At 31.1% G+C, this 21723-nt stretch overlaps 1 protein-coding gene across 3 annotated transcripts in view; it reads right to left on the reverse strand.

Moving 5' to 3' along the window:
- Positions 1 to 21723, reverse strand: part of LOC126889522 (thyrotroph embryonic factor-like) — a 234937-nt gene that overhangs the window by 200569 nt on the left and 12645 nt on the right. The window lies entirely within an intron of this gene.

Raw genomic sequence — 21723 nt, forward strand, 5'->3', positions numbered from 1 at the left:
AAAAAAAGCGCCCCGAAAGTAAAAAAAAGCGCCCCGAAAGTAAAAAAATTAGTCCCGAAAGTAGCTACTTTCGGTACAAGTTTTGTAAAACGGTACTTTCGATTTACTAAATCATACCGAAAATTTTATTTTCGGGACGGCTGCAGAAAAAAGTATTTTCAAGGAAATAATCTGTTGAACGTTTTCATCTAAAATGCATAGTTTTTTCACAATATTGAAATTAATGAAAAAAGTCGCGTTTTTTGCTTAACTGTTTTTAAAAAAACCATGACGCAGTAAAAATTTCGATACCCACGAGATAGCACGCCATTTCTATTGACTGTCCCCAGATATTCCAGTTGAAAAATAGCGGCCAGTAATTTTTCAAGTGTTTTTTCGACTTAGTTTTCTTGGGTATTATGAGATTTCAAGTTTTCATTAAACACCCTATTGGGAAATGAATTAAAAACCATAAAGTAGTCATCTATTTGACGTTTCATAAAGCTTTTGTTTTATAATTTGTGTCTCTTCTCCACGTCTTGGGTATTTTTTACGTCTTAAAGGAATTTGGTAAAAAAAAGAAAATGCTTATATTTCATACTTTATACTTTTTTCATATTTTAACCATAGTTTTAAATAAAACGTTTTTTATTATAGCAAATCCAAGCCGACCGATTCGATGTCTTAATCGCGGAATAACTCCCATCCAATCCCGGAAGAAATCGCTTCGGCCGGAGAAAGTTTGTCGTCATTGTGGTCTGCTTGGTAAAGTGGAACCGGTCTCGGTATCGCGTATTCTCAGAGAAGAGGGAAGTAACATAAAAATTACTTTCGAGCTCGTATTGCAACGTAACGTTGCGAAACACCTACAGTTCTAAAGACTAAATCCTTTTAACACATTCTTTCCACCAAAAATAAAATTTATATCACTTTAAAATAAAATGCCTATAGACCAGTAAGGTTCTGCGAAAAAACGTCTATTTTTGGATGTGAGAAGTGGCATTCGGAATATTGCAGATAAAGTTAGGTGACACTTATAAACAAATAGCTTTGTTTAATAATAAAAAAATTAATTTTTAGCAATGCAAATAATTAAAACCGGTATAATTTGACTTAAACTTTCAAATGCTGTCAGCAGAATTGCTATTTTATTTTTTAATCAAACGTTATTCGCGTTCAAAAATTGCAATTTCTCGATTTTTTTAAAGTTCCACCGCGTTTATTTCGAAAACTATGCATCCTACGAAAAAACTTGTAAGAACATTTTTTGCTTAGAATTACCCAAGAAATACAAAAAAATGTTTTATTTTGCGAAAAATCGATGTTATGTAATTCCTCAAGTTCTTTGTTTATAAAAATCTTATCGATATCCGGATCAACTGTTACCCAAAAAATTCGTGTTCTACGGGTCAAAATACATAAAAAAACTTGGGTAAGTCCATCTAAATAAAGGAGCCCGTAGCACCCCCTCCTGGCCACAGCACTAATTTGTTTATAAGCCAAAAAATTGTTTATAACTTTAAAACATTGCTAAGGCTGCTTAAATAATCCGCTTTCAATTCTGTAAAGTGCATTAGATAGGTGGAGTACTTCTTTATATGTAAAAAAATTGACAAATCTTTGTATGTTCTAGTTTTTGTTGTGCAAGATTTTAAAAAATTTTAATTTTTTAAAAAAAGTTTAGATTTCAAAATTATTATGCAAAATCTAGTAAGTCAATTTTAATGAAATTTGCCGTTCGAAAATGCGTTCGAAATGTGGACATATAGAATAATTCTTAAGATATCATGGATGGACAAAATGTCAAATGCCAAAATACTCCAAAAACATATACAAAGAGAAGGAAATATTGTGCACGGTGAAAAGCAGAAAATTGGAATATTTCGGCCACATCACAAGAAATGATACAAAATATAACCTGTTAAAATGCATTTTGCAGGGAAAGGTGAATGGTAAAAGAGGATCTTGGCTCAGGAACTTGAGGACCTGGTTTGCGACATCCACTACAGGTTATCAAGATTATCATTGTCAGAATGATTGCCAACATTCATAACGGATAGGCACCAGAAGAAGAAGATATTTTTATATTTAGATACTATGGCGAGTATACAGTGTGACAAAGCCAAATGGAATAAATTCATTATCTCGTAAACTGATGATTTTAAGGGAAAATCCCGAAACAGATCGATTTTTATTTTTAAATTACGATTTTTTGGCATATATGTATATCAAACTAATGGCGTCGATGATTTTTTTTAAATGAGAATAGGGGTCGTGTGCTAGCTCATTTGAAAGGTTACTGAATTCTTTATTCCGTAATATACACATTAAAAAAAGTATTTGTACAGGGTGTTAAAAAACAGTGTTTGAATGTTAAAAAAATGTGTGTTGAATAGGATAACGACACGATATCATTATGTCAAAAGTGAAAAGTGATAGAATTAATACATGTAAACAATAACAACAATACTCATAATGTAGAGTCAGTTGACAAACTTTTAGGCACGATAGTACAAATAAATAAAAGTGAATTGAATCAAACGTGTTAGAAAAAAGCATTGGGTTGCCAAACAGAATATTCAAACAAATGGGGACAGACCGATAGGCAAATATAAAAAACAGGATAGAGCAAAGAAAAATTGGTTATATGAAAAATGCTGCGAAATAGGACTATCGAAATTATAACGTGTGACCCAAAATTATTGTCTTCATAGGTGGCTCTGAACAACAGAGATATACAGTGCATGCCTATTGGCTCCGTGCGTCTCCCCTCTATTTACAGAAATTTACAGTCACGTAATCTCTTACTTGATATATACTGTCCTATCTACATGTTTCTGAGAGCAATAAAATTGAGAATTGGCAAAATGACTAAAAATAACAAATAAATTAAAGTTAAATGAAAAAAATTTTCTTATGTTTTTTGTTTTTACGCAAAAAGACCTCAGTTAAAGAAAAGATAGCGAGGTAAAAACTTTATCACATAATATAGTTTTAGATAAGAAATACTTTTGATCCAAATAAATAGCCGTATAGAAATTCTAACAAAGATAGAGATATAGTAGATAGTTGTGATCAACTTTTAAAAGCAGCAGTTCATTAAAAAGGACAATTCGGAACAAAACCATAGAAAAAATGGAGGTAATAAACGGGAACAGAAAAATATTTAAAAAATGGTTAAAAAAACTATTCCGCAGATAAACTAATGCTAAGGGAATAAAGATACTTGACAAGAAGAATATTTAAAAACATGTTAACTGCATAAATCGAATTAATTGCCACATTAAAACTGCATTATTAAATAAATAATAGTGGGATGAACTCCAATAACTCGATAAAGGACATTGTGCATTACCATTTTACTTTGGAGCATTTCAATTAAACAATATATTAGTTGAAATAAACAGCATTTAAAAGTAATAAATTGTTTGTTCTTCGCTGAATATATATTGTGTAAAAAGACAAACATCATTTCACATGAAACTTTAATCACAATATACGGTAAGAATAACGAACGAATAAACAAAACTATTATACAGGGTCTCCAGAAACTCTCCCGACAAACGAAGACCGGAGGTTCTTCAGGTAATTTTAAGAAAATTTAACCCAATTCATCTAGTCCGAAAATGCTTCCTGAGGGAGCTAGAGCTTTTTGAAGACGGCGTCTAGGAATTAGTTTTTCTTAAATATCTCCAGAACACTGTTATTCATAAAAACGAAAACTGGTACGCTTATTTACCTTTCAGTGATAAATCGATTCCATCAATTACGAATTTCTAGGACCGGTCATAGGCGCCCGTTTTGGATAGGGCAACTGGTATTTTATCGCATAACTTTTTTGTCTTTAACTTCTAAGCATTCTTGACAATGTATTATTAAATTGTGAGGTATTCTAGTACTAAAAGGTACTCTTGCTTAATTGCGATAGGATTCACCGTTTTCTAGAAAAATCGATTTGAAAACGGTGTGTTCGTGTTTCGTGAACGGAAAATCAACGAATGAAAAATAGAAAAAACATCAATACTTATAAATTTTGGTATATACTAAAGTTGATAGTTTCCAAAACATTAAAGAAAAAATAATATACGCTATTATTTTTTTACATACATCATTAAGATAATTAATAATCTGTTATTGGATTTGGCATCAAACATTTTACATTTCATATTAAATTAAAGTCATAATAATATATTATTTTATTTTCAATTGAAATTAAGAAATAGTTTAACTGAATAACCTAAAACTTTTTATCAAAGTAAATGTTCCATATGTCCACCATTTTCTTCTAAGCATTTATCAGTGCGTTCTATAAAAGATCGTCTCATATTAAATAGCATCATTGGTTGAAAAGAAACAGCTACAGCATTTATTTCTTCCCAAAGTTGGTTGCGAGTGTGTATGGCATTCTTGTAGACATGTTGTTTCATTGCTCTCCATACACCAAAATCGAGCGGATTAAATTCTGGGCTACGTGATGGCCAAGGAAAATGACTACCACGACCAATTCAGCGTTCAGGAAAGTTGTTATCTAGGTATGTTCTCACTGCTCTCGTATAATGTGGTGGTGCACCATCTTGCATAAACCACATATTTTGCCTTAAGTTTAATGGCAATTCTTCCAGCAAATCAATAAAATCATTTTGTAAAAAATGTAAATAGTTATCACCATTCAAATTACGAGGTAACTCGCATGGCCCTAAAAAATGATTTCCAATGATTCCACACCATACGTTTATTTTGAATTCATGTTGAAAATGCCTTTCTCTTTTAACATGAGGATTTTCAATATCCCAGGAATGATTGTTCCTTAAATAAAAAACCCCACGGCGTGTGAATGTAGCTTCGTCCGTAAATAATATTCTATCGACGAAGGAGTGGTCAAGATTTTGCGTGTTTCGGATATCATTTGCAAATCTGTATCTAAAAGGTAAATCTGTTGGCAATAGATTTTGTACATGTGTAAAGTTGTAAGGGTTAAAATGCTCGCGGTGTAGGATTTTTAAAATTGAAGTTTTGCTGATTCCTAACGCTGAAGATAAACGTCGTGTACTTACTTGAGAATCATCGTCAACGCGAACCATTACTTCATCTTCTTGATCAGGCGTAATCATTTTCGGTCGGCCTAAATTGTCACGTTTAGGACAAAATGAACCACTTTCGCCTAAATTCCGAAATATGTATATGTTAAAATGTTTGGTGATTAGGTTGCAGCCTGTCTGAGTATCGTCTTAAATATTGCCTTTTCGCTGCACGCCCGTTAAAATATTGCTGACAATAAATAACAATCACATCTCTCATATCGATGTTTGAAAAATTATTATGCCTCGGCATTTTCTGCTTTTGTTTAATAAACCAAAATAAACTAAATATTACAAAAGTCACTCATTTATTGACATAATACTTATTTGAAGTTGTCAACATCATTAGTGACAACAGCTTACTATGTTAATGAAAAAATACTTATTTTAAGTTGTCAAAATCATTGGTGATATCAGCCTACTTGCCTACTATGTTAAAATTTGCCGTAATGAATTAAATAAGAATGGGGTTGTCTAATGGTGACATCCAAACTGGCTCTAAATGAAGCATATATCAGGTATTCAGTGCTTTAACGCACAAATATCTGATTCCAATAACAGATTATTAATATTATCTTGTGTCTAATGATGTATGTAAAAAAATAATAGCGTATAGGTACTATTTTTTCTTTAATGTTTTGGAAACTATCAACTTTAGTTGAAGGTATTCGGTACCAAAATTTATAAGTATTGATGTTTTTTTCTATTTTTCCTTCGTTGCCTGGAATAATTGCGTTAAACAGAGTTATGCAGCTGATTTAAAAAATGCGATTATCTCGAAAATTGTTCAGATTTGAAGCTATTAACAAGTCTACCTTTTTTATGTTGAAATATCGTATCTTTAATATTTTATGAGAAAAATAGTGTTAACTCGAAGAGTAAAAAAGTTAAGCGCAAAATTATGTCAAATATGTGGCATATGTGGCGTCCTCTAAGAGATATATCAAAATTATGCATCAAATTATAATTCCTTATACTCAAAACCCCTACTTAATTTCAATTTTACCACCCTGTATCTTTCTTAATATCAACATTTTAAAGTAAGTTGGGTTAAATCGTAATATTTTAGAGTGTAGAATCTACTGTTTTTTTTGTACAATTACTTAAGGACCACCCTGTATAGATGGCACAAAAGTGAAACTAAACATTTTATGTCAAAATTTTCGTTATTTTGCTCTTTAAGGCTCTTTTTGGTAAGCATTATGTCACATAAGTTATTTCATTTTACTGTAATTATTTGAATTAATTGTTTATATACACTATTTATCAATTAGTGAAGTGAAATGTATTATATGTTGATCAGTACATAATAATATTATAAAATGTATGTAAATAAATAAGTAAGTAGACGAATAAAGATGAAAAGTTAAAATTTTGAAACAAATATCTTTCTTTTCCTTAGGTAAATCACGACCAAAACATTTTTAATTCAGAGAGAAAACCGCCAAACTCGTCAGACGGGACCTCATGCACTGTTGCTTTTTACTTTCTCTCGTATTATGTCGATAAAATGATCTATCTCATGTAAGTACATAATAATATATTTCAAAGAATGTGTACGATATATACATGTCTTACGCAAGTTTTGTGCCTATCGCCAATTTTAGGAACTCTGCGACTGAGCTGCGTTTATTTCCTAATATTTTTTTAATTATTAATTAAAAATAATTTTAATAATATTATATTTTTGCACGATTCAATTAGCTTCATTTCTGTAAGCCTTCCTTGATGTATTTTATATCCCTATTTGAACACAATTTAATTACTTGTATTTTATGTATAAGGAACATTTTTTTCTGTTGTTGCATACATGTGTTACATTTAGTCCAGGGCTGGACTGTTTTGAGATGGACGTTGAAAGGTGACTCAAATTTTTTGCAGAAATTGCTTGAAAATAACTCAAATAATAATATTTGAGTTATCCCCCCACTCAAAAAGGTCCGGAACATTGTTTAAATAATCAAAATGTCAAAAAATTAAGGAAAAATTCGATTTTTTTCTTCGTTTTTTGATTATAACTTTGAAAGTATTTATTTCCGAGAAAAGTTGTACTGACATAAAAGTTGCGTAATTAAATTTCCTACAATATAGAATCGGTTAAAAATTTTAAAAATACTTAGTCACCCTTGTTGGAAAATATCAATAATTGCGAAAAAACCATAAAAAACAAGTATTCGCATTTTACCTTTTTTAACCATTTGTGCTACACTTAGGACCTTCATATTTTACCCAGAAAAACTTGAAGATATAGCAAAATAATATTGTAAATTTCATTAAGATCGGTTCAATAGATTTTGCAAAATAAATTTTGCAATCCAGCTTTCGCAAAAAAAATTCATTTTTTCAAAATGTTGCAGGGCTGAAAATAAATCAGACAGCAAGTTGAATTTTTTTGCATACAGAAGAGTACTGTATCTTTCATTTTCAATTTGTAAAATTAAAATCGATTAACTACGGCGGCGTCAGGAATTTTTTTAAATAAACGTTAATTTTTGGTGCTACGCGCAGGACAGCGGTGTTCGATTCACACAAGTTGATTTCCACCAAAATTTCTTCCAATGTTTATCTAATATATTATTTTCTTACTCTATATTTTCTTGTATTTTAATATTTTAATTCCACAAAAATAAAACTAATTTTATTATTGTTTGTGAAATATTGTTTAAACAATTGCATATGTTTAAAAATAATAAACTTTTATTCTCTAAGTTAAAATATAAACAAAAAAAGTTTTCTCTAAAAAAGGTGTTATTTCAAAGGACAAAGTATGTGCTTTTATTTTGCAGTAAACAAATTTATTTATTTATATCTAAATGTACTAAAAATTAAAATGTATCAATCATTATCAAAGGTCACTAGAATGCCCAATCAGAGCAAACTATCCGCTGTCCTGCGCGTAGCACCAATAATTATTGTTTATTTTAAAAAAATTCCTGACGCCGTAGTAGTTAACCGATTTTAATTTTGAAAACTGAAAATGAAAGGTAGAGCATTATTCTATATGCAGAAAAAAATTCAACTTGCTGTCTGCTTTATTGTCAGTCATATAACATTTTAAAAAAATGATTTTTTTTTGAGAAAGCTGGATTGCAAAATTTATTTTGCAAAATCTGTTGACCTGATGGTAATGGAATTCACAATATTATTTTATTATGTCATAAAGTTTTTCTGGGTAAAATATGAAGGTTCTAAGTGTACCATAAATTGTTGAAAAACGTAAAATGCGAATACTTATTTTTTATGTTTTTTTCGCAATTAGTGCTATTTTGCAACAAGGGTGACTATTTTTTAAATTTTTAATCAATTCTATATTGTAGAAAATATAATTACGCAACTTTTATGTCAGTACAACTTTTCTCGGAAATGAATACTTTTAAAGTTATAATCAAAAAACGAAGAAAGAAATCGAATATTTACTTCATTTTTTGACGTTTTGATTATTTAAACAATGTTGTGGACCTTTTTGAGTGGGATGATAACTCAAATATTATTACTTGAGCAATTTTCAAGCAATTTCTGCAAAAAAATTTGAGTCACATCTCAACGTCCAAATGTACTTACATTTTTACAGATGCGCCCTGGTTTTCTTGTCCAGATTTCATAAAAGAACTGGGTAATTTTTTAATGATTAGAATTATTAAGAAGTAATTTTTGGTGTAGTTTCTAATAACCATTTAAAAAAGCTCTTTCTCTTTAACTAACTTGGTAAAAACGGTTTGGTTTTTATTAGTTGCTAATTTATTTCAGTAACTAGCAGTAACGCAGTTGGGTTGGCTGATTGCGTGAATAAAATCCCCTTAGAACAAACTAGAACCACCATAAACTTGGACGACATCATCCTTCATAATGGCCAAAGCTACATATATCACCATGATCAGGTGTAAAGTCTCTGTGACCCAAAACTGCCCATGTTAATAAGATTCTTCTTCCAGTGCCGACTCCACTAATGATGGTTGGCTATAACCATTGCAAATTCGTCTCTATCTTCTGCTTTTCTTAAAGGCGCCTGTGTATTTAACCCGGTCCAGTCGCGAATGTTTTTCAGCCAGGATATTTGGCGTCTACCAGGACCCCTTTTTAAAAAACTAATATTTTTAAAAAATTTAAACGCAGAATGAAAGACTATATTATTACCGAGGGCATAAATAAATAAAGAATAAACAAAAAGTTTCTTTTGAATGAGAAATTTAAATTAGAAATCACACTCAATTATCCCTTCTTGTCCACCCCTGTAACTTATTAAAATAAACATTATAAACTCCGCCGAAACAGCTGTAGTCACTTAGATATAATAAATTTTGTGGAAGTATAGAAAACAAACGTTTTCAGTTTTTTATTGTTAGATAACATTATAGACGTTTTCAGAGACTTTCGGCCCTCGGCAATAATGTAATCTTTCATTCTGCCTTTAAATTTTTCAAAAATACTTATTAGTGTTTTGACACGTTTCAACTAAGTACTATTTTACTATTTTTTAAATGCTAATTTTAATTATTATTTTTAATAACTTTTTCAAAATGAAATAATATGCGCCATTTAAAATTTCTTTCTATACGAAACCAGATGGAATGATCTGTTCAGTCTCAGTTTATTTATGGGAAACAAAATTCCACAATAAATAGTTACCTTATCAGACCTTACGTCAATAAATCACTTTTTAAATACATTCGAAGACGCTTTTTTAAACTACAGAAATGTTTCCAGCTTTTAAAACACCAGATAAAGGACCAGCTTCTTTAGGTCAATAAATTAGTCTCCAACTTAAAACCACAGACATGTGTTTTTAGTTCAGCCATAGCAGTCTGACACAAACCCTCGTCCCGCAAAAAATAACAAACCCTCTTACGAGATATAAGCACGCCTTTTTAACCAAAAATTAATAAATATATTATTGTTCATTGTTTTACACTTATTTTAATTTCATTTAATTCATTCCGTAAACCACCAACGGAACATTAGTTTTCTCATTAGCCCGAAATTTAGCGTCTACGCTCTTAAACACATTTGTTAATTTATTTTGCGTTTATTTAAGTCTATTAGGTTAAAAAAATTCCATGAAAAAATTCTTTATAAAAGGTATATTTATTTACAATAACCCTCAAAGGGTCTATCTATCACATAACGTTTTCGATGTAAGTAGATCGCTAACAGTGCTGTTACAGGCAAATCACATGCTGAGCCACCAAAAATACATGGGTAAAAATCCTTTAAATGTTAATAAAATGTGCTACAATGACATTATTGCTAAAAATCCAATTGATGGATAAAAATCCGTAAGGATATTGCCTTTGGCATTATATGACTCCCAACAAGGCACCAGGGTTGTTTAATAATATCTCTTTACGTTAAGGACGGTGAGTAGCAACAGTAGCAGCAGTTGGATCAGCATGTGATTTGCCTGTAACAGCACTGATAATGATCTACTTAGATCGAACACATTAAGTGATAGATGGTTTGGGGTTTGAGACCTTCCAGGGTTTTTTTAAATAAATATATCTTTTATAAAGGATTTTTTCATTAAAATTTTTTGTATGGTATACAGCCAGCTACAGGAATTTTTTTCTTCTGGATTTTTTTTAGAATAGTTGATAGTTATTTGAAATATGTTTAGACTTTTAGTTAGGTTCCCATTATCGACAAAGATTTTGAACACTAGAGAGATGATAATTTAGTCCAAGTAATGAAGCTTAAAATAGGACAAAACCTCGCAATTTTTACAGAACGAATCGATTTGCTTGAAAATTTGAGAATAAGTAGTGGATAGTCCAAGGATCAAAATCTATATGAGGGCGAAAGGCGCTTTTACCATGGGGTGGTTGCCCCCCATCTCGGGGGTTGGAAATTTTTTATTATATTTTGACCACAAAAGTTGGCAATAGCATTAATTCTAAGCAAAAAACGTTTAATACATTTTTTTGATGAAATTAATAGTTTTCGATTTATTCGCTATCGAAAATGTTAGTTTTATATCGAAAAAATTAATGTTTTTAATCAGTTTTCTGCTAATAACTCAAAAAGTTTTCGTTTTATCAAAACGACTTTGCTTAACAAAAATGTACATTTTGAAAAAATAAACAGAATCGTTTTTTTTTTTTAATTTTCTTTAAGATGAACAGTAATCCAGCTATACTTTATTATATGTTAGCTCTTCTTCGTAAAATGCTAAATATTGTAGTTTTAAAGTCAAAATACGGGAAAGCTGTGCATTTTTCGAAGATAACTTCTACAAACTAATTTAAAGTATTTAAAAATATCTATCTCCAGAAATAAAAAAGTGTCTAGCTTAAAAATTAAGTGACATAATAAAAAGAATGTCAGAATAGGTTCTAGAAGTTTGACCGGCTTAGAATGATTAGTTTTAAAAAAAATGAGTTAAAAGCGAATAAAGAATTTTTGTAGTTTGGTAAAAAGTACCCTTTTCTTCAGAATAGAAAGATTAGTATCAGAGATACGAAAAAATGTTTACATATGAAATTGTAGCTTATTTAATCCCCAAGAACTTGGTATGCAAATTTTTTTCTACGGCAAAAATTGAGTGATCTATTGACAATTAAACTAAAATGCAAAAACTACCTTTACCAACCTTTTCAAAGTCACCTCTTTTTGCGACGTGAGTATTTTAAAAGGATTTAATTAATAGCCTTATAGATCTTTTAAAAGCCTCCGATTTGCTTTTTTACCAAACTTTCTAAGATAAAAAATGAAAAAATTACGGTTAAAAAATCAATATATTTTTTTGAAAAAAAAAGTAGAAATCCAATTGGAAGCATAATAATGTGCTGAATTGCTTTTTTACCAAACTTTCTAGGATAAAAAATGAAAAAATTACGGTTAAAAATCAATATATTTTTTTGAAAAAAAAGGAGAAGTAAGTTAGCAGTGTTTTTAGTCATTGGCCTTATTAATTTTTCTTTATTTATGTATTATTAATAGCTTCTAGAAGTTTGACTGGCTTAGAATGATTGGTTTTTTAAAAAAAACTGGAGTTAAAAGCGAATAACGAATTTTTGTAGTTTGGTAAAAAATGCCATTTTCTTCAGAGTAGAAAGGTTAGCATCAGAGATACGAAAAAATGTTTTTATATGAAATTGTATGTTATTTAATTCACAAAAAATTGGTTTGAAAAAAATTTATCTAAGGCGAAAATTTGAGTGAATCGTAAATGAGTACATATCGAAAAACATTCATTTTTTCGATATAAAACTAACACTTTCGATAGCGAATAAATCGAAAACTATTAATTTTATCAAAAAAATATATAGAACATTTTATGCCTAGAATGAATGTGTTGATCAACTTTTGTGATCAAAATATAAAAATTTCCACCCACGAGATGGGGTGGCAACCACCCCCATGGTAAAAGCGCCTTTCGGCGCTGATAATATGATATAGATAAAATGATACAGATTTTGATCCTTGGACTATCCACTACTTACTCTCAAATTTTCAAGCAAATCGATCAATTCTGTAAAAATTGCGAGGTGAAAATCTTCGGTTCCTGAACTAATTGTAAATATCAAAACTATGTCAAAAACAGTGTTGCTCTAATTTTATGGTATTTTTTTGAAACCGCTAAGTTTTAAATGAGATCTAAGCCATTATAATTTACTGTGTATAATAGAACTAAAACATTAGAGGATTATAAAATAGATCCAGCAACCTTGCTGTGGAATAATTTTTGCGATTATATCTAAACAAGAAATTATTACAGGTACATCGGAATCATCACTCGTCACTAAAATACGCGACTCGTTGGGTACTAATGATGTTTAAATGGATGCGAAATAAATATAGAAGCATTCTCGCGTGTCCTCATAATATTTCAAATCTAATAACAGAAAACAGAATACTGAGACACTGTATTTAAGTTAGGAATGATTGACCAGCAGCCTTGAATAATTTTTTCGCATAATTAAAAACCCCAACACAACAGATGTGTCAAATGTATAAAAATAATTTTATTGTAGGTACCTATTTTGTTCTGAAAACTTGAGTTGCATCCTGACCAAGGTCAATAAAATGTCACACGTACTTATTGTTAATAAAATTTGCGGTATTAGACCAAAGAGAACTACATACTCCTAAAATAAGTTAAAAAACACTGCATCAAACTTTACTGGTAGACATGAAAGCTAAAATTGGACGGATCTGATTGGAGATTATGGACTTAGATTAACGAAATCGTTTCTATAATCTATGTAACTAAGAAACAGATAAGAGAGAATACTTTGGTAGGGGAGCCCTAGCGGGGATTTTTGCAGTTACTCGAGCGCGTCAGATTTCTACATGGGGAGAAACCTTGTCCCCCGAAAAGTACCTCTACCATATTATATTGGCTCTTAACACAGGAGAGCTCGTTAAGGGGGGACCGAAAAAAAAATCTATCCTTAAAAAACTCGAAATCGTCAGATCAAGATAAGGTAAGTTAAGTTTAAGTACATGCAAAACAGTGTATATTTCAAAAATCTGATGATTTGAGCGGGACGTAAGGAAATGGGTGAGTCCCAAAGTTTCACAAAAAAAAGCGAATATTTCGCGAAATGAATTAATCCAGAGAGCCACTAAGCATCCGCTAGGAAAAATATTTCGATTTGGATTTTTTGCACAATCTTACTCAAAAAGGACCCCTTTTAACAAATTTGCATGTTGCCAGGACCAAAAATGGGTCAAAAATTTTTTAAACGTTTTTTTTTGTTTTTTTCCTATAATTTTTTTTTTCATGGAACAAAGTTTTTTAGGTCTTTTGGATCATTCCAAACAGAAAAGCTCTTTAGTGACATTTCTCTAAAGTTGATAGTTTTTGACATATAAGGGGTCGTCCATTAATCACGTGATGTTTTCTTTGGCAATTTTTAACCCCCCTCCCCCTTGGTGAGGTTTAAGACCACCTATATCACGTGTATTGGGACATTTCGTGATGTTTTTATGGACCCCTCCCCCCCTTTCGAGCCTCACGTGATTAATGGACAGCCCCTAAGCGATTAAAAATTGAAAAATTGCGAAATCGGCCATTTTTAACCCTTAAAAACTATGTGAAAAACTGAAAATTTGAATGTTGCCAAGGTAGGTAGATATCCTTTAAACATCGATTGATAAAATCCCGAAAAGGTTTTTGCAATACAATATTCAAAACTCATTTGTTTTTAATTGCTAATCAAGCGTGCGCGATACTATTTTCCACCGACATCGACAGTATGGTGCAAATGAAAGGAATAAATTCGTTATTTCGTAAACCGGCGACTTTAAGGAAAAATTCCGAAACAGGTCGATTTTTATTTTTAAGTTATGATATTGTGGCATATATGGTATACTAGTGACGTCATCCATCTGGGCGTGATGACGTAATCGATGATTTTTTTAAATGAGAATAGGGGTCGTGTGCTAGCTTATTTGAAAGGTTCTTCAATTCTCTATTCAGTAATATAAACATTTATATAATTATTTGTACAGAGTGTCCTTCTACATCTTTTTTTGTCAAATAATTTAATTTAATAAAAAATTTTTGGACACCCTGTATAAATATTTATGTAAATGTTTACATTACTGAATAGAGAATTAAAGAACCTTTCAAATGAGCTACCACACGACCCCAATTTTCATTTAAAAAAATCATCAATTACGTCAACACGCCCAGACGGATGACGTCACTAGTATACCATATATGCCACAGTATCATAAATTAAAAATAAAAATCGACCTGTTTCGGGTTTTTTCCTTGTAGTCGCCGGTTTACGAAATAACGAATTTAATCCTTTCATTTGCCATACTGTATATACATATACATGCAACGGTGGAAAATAGTGTCGCGCACGCGTGATTAGAACTTAAAAAACAAAGGAGTTTTGAATACTGTATTGCAAAAAACTCTTCAGAATTTTAACAAACAATGTTTAAAGAATATCTACCTACCTTGGCAACATTCAAATTTTAAGTTTTTCACATAGTTTTTGAAAGTTAAAAATGGCCGATTTTGCAATTTTTCAATTTTTAATCGCTTATATGTCAAAAACTATCAACTTTAGAGAAAAGTCACTAAAGACCTTTTCTGTTTGGAATGATCCAAAAAACCTAAAAAAAATTGTTCCATGCAAAAAAATAATTTTAGAAAAAAAGAACAAAAAAAAAACCTTTAAAAAATTTTTGACCCAATTTTGGTCCTGGCAACATGCAAATTTGTTAAAAGGGGTAATTTTTGAGTAAGATTGTGCAAAAAATCAGAATCGGAATATTTTTCCTAGCGGATGCGCAGTGGCTTTCTGGACTAAATGACAAATCAAAAAACTAAAAAATAGGTGCTCAATATTTTTTAAAAATTTATCGAATGATACCAAATATTACTTCTCACGGAGAGGGGTGGGGGTAAATTTATTATTTTAAATACGAATCCCGCGATATTTCGCGAAATGAACATCAGATTGGAAAACTGAAAAATACACTTATTCAATATTGTTGAAAAATCTATCGAATGCCACCAAACACGAAGGTGGGTGGGTGGTTACCTTAAAATCTTAAATGGGAGCCCCAATTTTTTATTGCAGATTTGTATTCCTTACGTAAAAATAAGTAACTTTTATTCGAAACATTTTTTCGAATTATAGATAGATGGCGCTATAATCTAAAAAACGATTGTTGGAAATGGAAAATTAAATTAAAAATGGAAAGACCCCATTAAAATGGAAAACTTTACTTAACGTTTTTTGGTTTTAGAACCTACTCTTCACAACCCAATAGGCCCCCATAACGCTCGAGTGACTACACATTTAGCATACTTTGCTCCCCTACCACTCTTGGTTAGTTGAGAAGATATTAAAAAATGTATACCTACCTTTTACTAACGATCAGATTAATCATTTCCACAAATTTAACTATAAGTACGTGAAATGTGTGTTACAAAACACTTTTAAACATTTTATTGACGATTGTGATATAATCCTCGGTTTATAGACAAGAATGGTAAAACTAATAAAATTCGATAGTCAAAGAACTCATTACCAATAAAAACACGATAAATAGTAACTACAATATATTCGTATCGACGATTTCACCTCTTGTTAGAGGCTCTTCAGAAAATGCATAGGCTGCTTTCTCTAATCCTGGTAAAAATTTTTCGACATATTAGTCCCCCATTGCAACTGACGTGAAGGTAGTAGAACTTAGTCTTACATATTTTCCTGTTCGTACATTCTCAAGTACGTCTCTAACAAAAAGACAGTAACTTAATCATTCTTAAGGCCCGTTTTCACGCTACGTCTTATTTTACCTTTTGTTGAATAGGACAAATCCGATACAATAAAATGTGGCGTGTAAACAGCAAAACGTACGTCTTGTGGAATCGAAATGAAATCCAAGGTCAGATCGAAGATATGTGTAATATATGTTACAGTTCACTCAGTTAGAGTTGACTCCAACTAGTTGGAGTCAACTCCAACTGAAACGAGCAGTAAAAGTTGATTTTAAAAATTTAAATCAACTTTTACTAGTTGGAGTTGACTCTTCCTGGATCGATTCAGTAAATGTTGATTATACGAGAATCTCAAGTGCATTTTTGATGAGTGTGCGTTTCTTTGTTTTGACCGTTTCAACTACTTATTAGTATAGTCTGTAACGTCGCCCCCGTTAGGTAAACTATTCTGATTCGATTTTTTGCACAAACTTACTCAAAGAAATACATCCGTATAACAATCCTTATAACAAATACACAGGGTGTCACGCGGTACCGCGGTCGAAAAATTGTTTAACCAATTTCAGTAAAGTCATTCAGTAAAGTGACTCTTTATCGAACGAGTCTGATATTACGAGCAGAGGAACAGACGCGTTCGATAAAGAGTATTGAGGTGGTGCGTACAAAATTGTATCGTTAATCATAAAAAACATTAACACTTACTTACAACTTTGAGGAAGTTTTTTTAATTTTAGACGAAATAAAAAATTCGTATGACAGTAATGACAGATGACTTTTGCATGATGGCCGGTTTTGATGTTTAACCGATAGTTATCAATAGGGCTTTTCATTCACAGTCATTTGTTCGGAGCTTCTGTCATGTGTCACATAATATTAATATATCTACGTCATACGTTATTGGTATATAACAATGATACAAACCAAAGACGTATGGTGTAGATATATTATATTATGTGACACATGACAGAAGCTCGAAACAAATGACAATCGATGAAAAGCCCTATATTGTATACTTACCTAATTACTAAATCTGTAAAGTTTTGATTTATTTTGTATGAATATAATTGCGAAACACTACAGAATTTTACTTTTTGACATAAATTTTATTAATAATACGATAAATTTTGTACAATATTTTTAATAATTAAAGTAAATAAATTTTAATTTCACTCAAATAAATAATCGATTGCTGCCATTGACCACTTACATTCAATCTCGGTTAATTTGATTAATTATCGCGGCAGGTAAAGTAACATTCTTCTTTCAATACAACAAAGTGTTACTTTACTGCCGAAAATGAGGGCAAATGAGTACAATAATGAATGATTTTAGTGAAGTTTGGCGATAAACAATGATTTTAAACACATTCGCAAAATACATAGTTTTTTCACTTTGTACAAATTTTTTTTAGATCCGTTGGGCCTTTTTTCTCTAAAATTGACTGTTGTCGAGTTATTAGCGACTTAAAATTTGGAAAACGCCAAAATAACCATTTTCAAGGTTTAATAACTCGGTTAAAGATAATTATTGTGAAAGTCGAGCGAGCGGCCGTGGAGTAACGGCATAATCGCTGGCCTCATACGCCAGCGCACGTGGGTCCGAGCCCTGCTAAAGACAGACATTTTAATTTTCAATAATGACACGAGCCGTCTCACCGTGCCTCGGAAAGGCAAACATGTCATACGATATTATATATTATGAAAGTCAGAAACTAAAAAAATCAAAGATTAAAGCTACCTCTATAAGATCCTGAAGAAATTTTTGTCATTATTTCATTAATAAGATATTATTTTTAATTATCAACAATGAGCGCTAACCGTGTATTGAGGCGCCGTCAATGTGAGTGCGAGTGAGATTCACCATTGGATGGCTGGAATGGTGCATCTCTTTAGCACTCACCATTGACGGCCGACTAATACGCACTTAGCGCTCATTGTTAATAATTAAAGATAAAGCTTAATAATAAAATAGTGACAAAAATTTCTGCTGGATCTTGTAGAGGGGGCTATAAACTTTGATTTGGTCACTTTCTGACTTTCATAATAATGGATTTTAACCGAGTTATTAAGCCTTGAAAATGGCTATTTTCGCATTTTTCAAATTTTAAATCGCGTATAACTCGACAACAATCTATTTTAGAGAAAAATCACAAACTACCTTTTTTTGTTCAGAATAACCCAAATGATCTAAAAAAAATTGTTCGAAGTGAAAAAATTATTTTTGTGAATTTGTCTAAAAAAATTGTTTAAAAAACAATTTATCGATCAAGGTACTGCCTGGCACCTAGTAGATTTGTTATAAGGACCTCTTTTTGAGTAAGTTTGTGCAAAAAATTCGAATCGGAGTAATTTACCTAACGGGGGCGACGATACAGCCTAGACTAATTTGAACATATTCAGTAACATTTAATTTCTGGAATTGGCTGTTTGTGTGAATCAGAATCAACTTTTACTAAATGGCATTGGGAAGAGTATACTTTTCCTAGTTGGAGTCTACTTTTACTAGTAAATGTTGAATATAAATCTTCATTTTATATTTATAATCAACTTTTACTGAAACCAGCCGTTAAAGTTGACTCCAACTAGTTGGAGTCAACTCCAACTGGATAATCAACTTGAACTGTAACATATACACTGGACAAAACGTACGTTTTGTATGACCCACAAAACCTACAAGAAAACGTAGCTTGAAAACGGGCCTTTATATACGAAATTATCAAAACATACAAAAATGTATAATGCATATAGAGGTACCTCATACCACCATTAACTTGATGCAAACAAAACAAAAATATTTACACATTATGTATTTAAAGTCTGATGGTTTTGAGCAAAAAACTAATAAAATTAGTCCTAGTGAACTTATTTCTCCTCATGACTGTTAGTCCAGGGTAATAAGGTTTTTTCCATGACACTCCAGCAGCCAGGGTACTGAAGCGTTTTTTCGACAGATAGTACCTATAAGATCAAATTGTAACTATTTCCTGCGTAGGATCTGGCGGCCATTTTTATTTATAAACAATTTAGTGTCAAAAAATGGCATTTTCCCTTTTTTTTTCAAATCAATGGAAAACAGTGAAACTTATAGTTTTTTAGTCCAAATATCTTTGAGATTATGGAAAAAGCTTTAAAATGACGTGTTACAAAGTTTGATATACTCATTTATTGATAATATAATTGCGAAAAAAGATCGGAATTGCAAAAAAAATAATTTCGCAATATCTGTTGTAAAAATTAGCGTACAGCTTTGAAATTTTTGACATATAAGGGCTCTTTGGTGCTTAATATGTGATAAAAATTTCAAAGCGATTCATTCAATTGTTCAAATTTTATTCAAATTGTTTATCCCAGAGAGCATTTTCTTGTAATAACATAAGTCAGAAAAAAATGACGTTAGAACCATTCCACATATGTCAAATGAAAGAGCATGAGCTATATTTTCAACTTGGTTTAAAAAAAGCGAATAAAAAATGCATTTATTAGTAATAAATAATTATGCAAAAGTATCGTAAATCTTTCTTTATAAACTTTTTATTTTGTTATAAGAAATTATATATATTTATTACAATCTTTTATCAATTATGATATAAATAACATTATTGGGTAGTTGTGCACTTAAAACAGGGTTAAAAGTTAATTGTTTTAAAAAAACTTATTCAAAAAGTTTATAAGGAAAGATATACGATACTTTTGCATAATTATTTATTACTAATAAATGCATTTTTTATTCGCTTTCTTTAAACCAAGTTGAAAATATAGCTCATGCTCTTCCATTTGACACCTGTGGAATGGTTCTAACGTCATTTTTTTCTGACTTATGTTATTGCAAAAAAATGCTCTCTAAGATAAACAATTCGAATAAAATTTAAAAAATTTAATGAATCGCTTTGAAATTTTTATCACATATTAAGCACCAAAGAACCCTCATTTGACAAAAATTTCAAACCTGTACACTAATTTTTACAGCAGTTACTGCGAAAATAATTTTTTTTGCAATTCCGGCCTTTTTTCGCAATTATATTAACAATAAATGCGTATATCAAACTTTGTAATATGTCATTTTAAAGCTTTTTCCATAATCTCAAAGATATTTGTACTAAAAAAATCATAAGTTTCACAGTTTTCCATTGATTTGAAAAAAAGGGGAAAATGCCATTTTTTGACAGTTAATTGTTTATAAATAAAAATGGCCGCCAGATCCTTCGCAGGAAATAGTTACAATTTGTTCCTATAGGTACTACTTGTTGAAAAAACGCTTCAGTACTCTGGCTGCTGAAGTGTCACGAAGAGGGTATATTTTTGTCTTATTACCCTGGCCTATGTATGATATTTATTCGCCAACCTCACGACAATGCCTTCCTATAGTAGGGAAGGCAAGTATGCTAAATTTGCAGTCACTCGAGCAATATGGGGACCTATTGGGTTGTGAAGATCCTAAAACCTCTGGTCCTTAAACCAATAAAAGTTAAGTTTTCCATTTGAGTGAGGACTTTCCATTTTTAAATTTATTTTCCATTTCCAACAATCGTTTTTTCCGACATCTATCCATAATTCAAAAAGATGTCTCGAATAAAACTTACTTATTTTTACGTAAGGAATTCAAATCTGCAATAAAAAATGGGGGCTCCTATTTAAGATTTTAAAGTAACCATCCACCCCACCTCTGTGGGTGGTCGTGTTCGATGTCATTCGATAGAGTTTTAAAAAATATTGAACGCGTATTTTTCAGTTTTTTATCTGATGTTCATTTCGCCAAATATCGCAGGGTTTCTATTTAAAATTTTAAAGTTACCCCCTACCCCTCTCCGTGGGGGGTTGTGTTTGGTATTATTCGATAGATCTTGAAAAAATATTGAACACGTATTTTTCAGTTTTTGGATCTGACCGTTCATTTCGCGAAATATTCGCTTTTTTGTGAAACTTTTAAGCAAGCTCCACATGCTAGAATACTGATGATGCTCTCTTTAGAGCGAAAACGTTCTGTTTTTTAATGTAACCCTTTATTGGGGTTTTTAAACTAATATACCTTTTACACAGAAGATCTTTTTCTTAAATTTTTGTAATTAATGGTATACAGCCAGCTACAGGAAATTTTTCCGTATGGACTTTGATTTTAATTATTGTATAGGAGATTGTACGGGTTGAAAATATAATGTCATTGGAGATTGTACGTTTGGAATTGAAGCCTAATTTTCTGCCTTCAAATTTCATTGGATAATGACTATTTTGAAAAGAGATTTTCTATTGTTTCGATTCAGGGCTAGAAACTCGAAATATGGAGATTGTAAACTTTGAAACTATACCCCTTATTTGTATGTCATTTTTTTTAACGACTAATAGCTCAAAAAACGGTTCAAAATGTGCATACAGGGTGAGGCAGATAAAGGGCCTATTAGAAATATCTCGAGAACTAAAGATAAGAAAATCATGAAAATTGTTATACAGGGGTTTTGAGGTGTGAACTATTTAATGAAAATATTTTGGT

Source organism: Diabrotica virgifera, chromosome 8, assembly GCF_917563875.1.
Source record: "Diabrotica virgifera virgifera chromosome 8, PGI_DIABVI_V3a".
NCBI lineage: Eukaryota > Metazoa > Arthropoda > Insecta > Coleoptera > Chrysomelidae > Diabrotica > Diabrotica virgifera.